Here is a 6,578-nt window from a genome sequence, read left to right on the forward strand (position 1 = left end):
GTGTGGACATTGGCACCTAAACTACCCAAGGAGGGTGATCTGTGACTTGTAATTTGCTGCGTGATTATACCCCCAGCATGTCCAATTGAAAAACACATGTTCATTATGATAATATTTGATGAAATGCTTAATGTGATGGTGATCCAGCCATATTGTTCACAGATATGGGCTGTCTGTGAGGTCAAATTTTTACCTCAATCATATAAAAGTGGGCAAAGAGTTCCTGACAAAAAAAGGCCTGGGAATTTATGGAGATTTAAAAAAGACCTTGTTACGGTGAAAATATACCACCACTGTACATTAGAATTATTTTCTTCTTTTTTGAGAATATCAAGACAAATTATAATGCATGATGATGATGTCAAGAAAGAAGAGGAAAACCACAAAAATAAAATATGAAGAAAAAAAAGCCTCAGAATGACTTGCCTCAGGGGGGAGGCTTGCACAATTATGCAAAATCAAGGCCCTACTTGAGGCTGGATTGGATTGTTTTTCATATGTTGCAATCAAGAATCATGCCGTTTAATTGATTTTCAAGTAACAGGATAAAAAATAAGAGGTTTTACTTTTCAACTCAAGTGCCATTTCAAATAATATGGCTGTTCTCATCTTAAGTAGGGAACAAATAAATGTACAATCCCTGGTGCTGCGTTCTCTTAAAGATACTGTGCAATCAACACATAATTGTTATTTTCACAGGTGAGTAGCATAGCAGGGGGGAAGGCAAAGCTGGCTATATGGGCTTTTTAATTTGTTCTGTTAATTTTACGGATACCAGACCACTCAACTTACAATTTTTTATGTAGTTAAATAATAGGAACTTTCTATGTATTTGTACCTGAATCATGCCCTAATTTACTGCACACAACTACTGAAAGCTTCTACCAGAAAAGACATAAAGGCCCAAGTTAAAACAAACTGTTAGACCCTGATGCATTTCATTAAAATTCCAGTGTTGTTTTCTGTCAGCCAGAATTTCCTGTCAGGTTTTTCTTGACTGTTGAGACAGGGACAAACATACAGTTCAATGCCATGCCTATTGAAACTCTGTGGTTAAATTTGGCATTTAAACAAATATGTTGATATTTTTTTTATCTCATATGATCATACTATCAAGTTGTTTGTGTTGTTTTTATCAATAAAATTTGTAGATCTACTCTCGTCATGGCTCCAACTACTCCAAACACTCCAAAATAAAATAAATTAACGAAAGTGTGTTGATGCCTGCATGGATCAGCACCTGGAGAAGATCAGCGCTGAACACAAACACAAACAGTGCCGGAAATACTTAACACAGTCTGCATGCTAACAATTGCATGCAAAACAAAAATCTCAAAGCAAATTCGCTGTTACAAGACTGCTACAAGGCAGGGTTGTATTCTCCTTTATATTTCAGTGTTATCAATCCATGTTAACAATGAAATAAAGGAAGAATAAAACAGTGATATTTATTTTAAAACATGGGGGATGAATTCTACAATGGTTAGGAAATAGGCTTTGGTATCACATCATTAGCCACATGTCATTAGGGTATCAACAGCACAGTCTAATTCAGATTATGTCTGCCGTCGTGTTTAAAAAGAGTATTAACTTGGAGCATTTTATCTCACTTGAACAGACGTGGGCCGCGGGTCTCAAAACGCACAGTCAGGAATGTCACACCGGTCCATGAACGTGCTCCCAGGAAACTACTGCTGGTGGATTTAGGCCTGCAGAACCCCACAGGCGAAATGCTCCATGACTATCTGATTCTAGTTTCAGTCCTGAAATTCTGATATTAGGGAGAAGCGCAAATGTCTACTATTATCATACATGGCACAGTACATTAACTGTAGATGTAATTGTTTGTGCACATTAATGAGGTGAAATGATGTCCAAAAACTAATGACATTATAATGATCAGTAATTCATTGCTATGTTTAAAAAAAAAAAAATAGAGCGGTTATTTTTGAAGCCCGTGTTGCTTAAAATGCAATTCTGAGTTGCGGTCTGTATTCTTTATTCCTGGGACTGGTGGAGGGGTGGGGTCAGGGTGAGGACAAAGTGAGCTAGTTACTAGTTAAGGGCCTTCCACCTGATTCCTTCACAATGTTAATGAGTGGTCAATATGGTGTTAAAAAGCAATATTTAAACATCATTCTCTGCACATGATAAGGGATGATTCTGAAACAAATCAAATATCCATATAGTTTTTTACTTTATACTGACTTATGTTCTCTCTTTCTAGATATATAAACATGCATAAATACATATGTTCTTCATGTATAAATCAAATTAAAATATGACATGCTTATATATGTGTGTGTGTGTGTGTGTGTGTGTGTGTAAAACTATATAAAACACATACACACACACATAATTTCCATATGCAAATGCATATGTAATGCATGTGTCTGTGACTGTGTATGAATGTGAGAGACAGGTAGATCTTGTGTTCGCGTAGGTTTCTGTATCTTAACACGTATTGCGTTTCTCATAAATGCAGTCATTTGATTTCCAGCTGCAAGTGTTTTCTTTTTTCCTTTAGTTGAGGTTGACAGATGAGGCTTGCTCTCTTCACATTGAAAGGGCCGTACAGCATGTATTTTTAGTGCCTATATCTCCCTGAATTATAAGAGAATTAACAGATTAACCTCACGGTTAGTAGACACGTGAATATAAAATCTCGCTGCCATTAGTCTTCATTAATGGTCCATTGAAATATGATTGCACTCTTTATCATCTTAATGATATGACTCATTAAATCTCTCAATTTTTTCCCTTTTCTGTGGCACTCAAACAAACAGAGTGGGCCGTTAGAAACCAGGGGACCTGTAAGTGCAGGGAGTGTAGGTGTGTTTGCCGGAAGATGGACCACCTACTGCACACCTAAAATACCAACCTGGCTCTATCGTTTAAAGAGCTTAGAATGACAGAATTAGGTAGTATAGTGTTCGGATATCAAACTTCAGACTTTTCTCAAGTCTAAAAAAACATACATTTTTTCAATGTAGCAAAACAATATTATAGTTAATTTAAATAACAAAATCTTCGCATTGCAGTTCTTTGTCATTCATATTCTCTGAGTGTGCGTGCAGAGAATGCATGCATCCACAATTGTAAATAATGTTTATAAAATGTGTACAATAAAAAGAATTTTATTAGGCTACTCACCAAGCTAATAGTATAATCAAGGACAACTGACTAGACTATCTAATGGTATTGATCACTGTGTTGTTAATCTAAGTAAATGACTGAAAACAGGTCAAGACCAATAATCAAGAGGAAGTTTTCCACCCCATCAATTCTCAGCTCAGCAGCCACCACTGGCTAGCTGGCTAACTAACATTAGCTATAGCTACTCTGGAGTTGCAAGTATGTTAAACTTAATGCAAAGGACAGCAAATGCTACACATGCAGTGGAGAGAGAAAAGGATTTCAACTACATCATACTACATAAATATATACATATATATAGATAGATAGATAGACAGATAGATAGATGTGTATATATTTAATGCATGTGTGAAAGAGACAGCGAGGCTTGATAAGTACAGTAAATTGACATGGGAGGATCACGGCATGTTCATCAGTCCATCCACCCTGAGGAATTGTTGGAACTAATACCTAGTTATTTTGCACATCTTGCGATGCACTTGGACATATCAGCAGTGATGTAACCTGAGGTCATGGGGTGTTTCGGGTCTTTTCACAATCATACACCCTCACCCAGGCGACCAAGCCAGGGTTGATCAAGCCCTAGCTTGTGTCCAAGTAGCATGTGTTGTCCATGGATCCCCCCTCTTGATCCACAGCCATCTTGACGCCCCCTCTGCGGCCTCAGTGGTGTTCTTGATGGCTTTCCTGCTGTGCAGTCCTGTAATGCCAAGGAGCTTGAGGGCCCTGTGGAGACACTGGTCTGCGAAGCTGCTGACAGCCCACCTCTATAGGAACACGTTGTGTCCTCGATCCCTGTCTCCAGCACTCACTAACCACATCCCCATACTTGGCCCTCTTCATCTCATAGACGTCCTCCATCCAGTCTTCCCAGGGAATAGTTAACTCCAGTAGGACCACCTGTCTTGATATTTCAGATATCAGGACCATGTCTGGCCTGAGTGTGGTCACTGCGATGGTGTCTGGGAACTTGAGCTGCTTCCCCAGATCAACCTTCAGCTGCTAGTCCCTTGCTGTGACAAGGAGCCCACCCTGCACTCTTACCTGAGCCTGGGGCTTCTTCTCTGCCTTAACAAACACAATGAGCTATTTTGCTGTGCGGTGTTGCTTCGCCTGGCTGATCTCAGTGCAGATGGTATCTGCTATCGCCTTCAGGACCTGGTTGTGATGCCAGTGACAGTACCCCTCTCCCAGAGCTTTCAGGCAACAGCTGAGGATATGTTCGAGTGATCCTCTTCTCTGGCACAGTGGGCATGCTGCTGTTACAACCATACTCCAGCAGAGGTTAGCTTGGCTGGGGAGAACGTCATAGATCAACTGGATCAGGAACTTGATCCGGAGCTGCTCAGCATTCCAAAGCTCCGACTAAGAGATCTTTCGCTCTGTCGCTTGCTCCCATCTGGTCCATGCGCCCTGCTGCCACATCCTACCCTGGAGTGAACTTCCTCCACCCCTGCTCGAACCTCCTTCTGGACCAGGTGACGCTTCTCTTTGCCTTGGGCTTAGTCGTAGCAAGGTCTTGGGACACTACCAATCCCTGCATGCTCAGACGCCACTGATACCTTCAGCACACTGTGCCGCAGCACAGTGACAGTGACAGTCACACTGTGACTCAGCCTGCTTGACTGCTTCCCGTGCCCTCCACTTCCTCCCAGTCCTCACTTCAATGTCGGCTGTAGAGACTCTGGTGTTGGTGAAGTCTCCGCATTGCAACACCTGTCTTGCATGGGTGAACATGAACTCTTCAGTCAGGCTGCTGAATGGGAGCTGTAGCTTGTTCTTCTGCCCATACAAGGTGATGCTGTTCAGGCTTCCTGGCAGACCCAGCTGTCTGCAGGGGAATTGGTTGACTTTCCTTTTGAAGCCCTTGATAGTTATCAATGGGACCTCATAGACTAGCAAGGGTCATAGGAGTCGAGGGAGGATGCTGTACTCATATATCCAGGCCTTGAACTTCCCTGGCAGCCGTGATTTGTCCACTGCCGTCAGCCATGACTCCTTGTTGGTTGTCTGGAGTGGTGTGGTGTCCTTCAGGGTGCAGTCGATGACCTTGCCTAGGCTCTTGACTGGCTTCTCAGTGACAGATGGGATCTGGATACCTCCTACGGAGAAGCGAAACTTGTCTGTTACCTCTCCCTGCTTCACAACCAGCAATCAGAACTTCACTGGGTTGATGAGTCCCTCAAGGCCTTGAAGGATCCATCTGCATCCAGACATTGATGTAGTTGTCACTGTCAGGTCATCCATGAAGGCTCTGATGGGGGGTTGTCGAACACCAGACTTAGTCAGGGGGCCTCTACACTCCACTTCTGCTGACTTAATCAGCATGTTCATAGCTAAGGCAAACAGGATCACCGAAATGGTACATCCAGTGATTATCCCCTTCTCCAACCGGTGGCACGCCAATGATGTAGTTCCAGAGGTGATGTAGTCACCTCTTATAGACCTTGTACGGCACTCCACTTAGGCCAGGGGCAGAGCTTGTTCTGGCAGCTCTGAGGACTTCCTGAGCCACCTTCAGGGTAGGCTCCTTGATGTTGCACTCATAGGTGGGATCTGGTGGTGTTATCAAGGCTCTGCATTTCCCCAGGTCTTGCTCCTAAGCTCTGTCACTGTAGGAGCTATTGAGGTGCTGGTCAACCTCCTCTTTAGAGCACATGGTCAAGCCAAAAGGGTTCGCGATGAAGGCTGCGTGCTTCCTGGCCCTCTCTCTGCCTCTTCTTCTGTGCCACTCTGCTCTGCGGAGAGTGATAAGCTTCCTCCTGGTTTAGCCCATCTGGGTTTCTGGCTTCACGTTGCTTTTTAGTACCAAACCTTTTGGCTGCAATGCAGATTGATGCCATAGACTTGAGCCGTCATTCTGCATCACCCTTGGTGGTAGCTTCAAGGATCCTGTCTACATCCTCATCAAACTGGAGTCTCTCTCTCTCTCCTTGGTGGCTGCAGGCCACTTGACCCGACGATGTTGTGACTCTGTGCTTGGGGATGGAGCCCATGGCACTTGGAGGTTCCAGGCACTGTGGGGTGACTTCAAGACTGGCTTCTCCTGCGTTTCACCAGGTATTGCTCCTGTACGATGCATCACTTGCTCTCCCCTCAAGCATCTCATCTTGACCTGGTGGATTTTCAAGCCATGTGGGTTTTTGTAGATCTTACCACATATACAGTACATACTGCACTCATAGTCAATACTCTGTTCGCTTAGGTCGTCACCTGTCCGACTGGGGTGCTCTCCACCACCGCCTCCCCCCCCCCCCCCCCCCCCCATTTTCGGGCACCCCAGGGCGTATTTCTTTGTAAGGGTTTCTGTAGCTTGTTTTTAGGTTGTCCCTCTCAGGAGCTCCTCCCTGCCCCAGTTGCCGTCTCTCCAAGCTGTCTGCTGTCTCTCCAGCTGTTGACACAGTATTTGTGGGAGACCTTTA

The 6,578-nt window shown here is 43.8% G+C and overlaps 1 pseudogene; it reads right to left on the reverse strand.

Annotated features, from left to right (window-relative positions):
- Positions 1-3,731: 3,731 nt before the first annotated feature.
- LOC118225286 lies at positions 3,732-6,328 on the reverse strand (annotated as a pseudogene).
- Positions 6,329-6,578: the final 250 nt, after the last annotated feature.

The sequence above is a fragment of the Anguilla anguilla genome, chromosome 4, assembly GCF_013347855.1.
Source record: "Anguilla anguilla isolate fAngAng1 chromosome 4, fAngAng1.pri, whole genome shotgun sequence".
Lineage (NCBI taxonomy): Eukaryota > Metazoa > Chordata > Actinopteri > Anguilliformes > Anguillidae > Anguilla > Anguilla anguilla.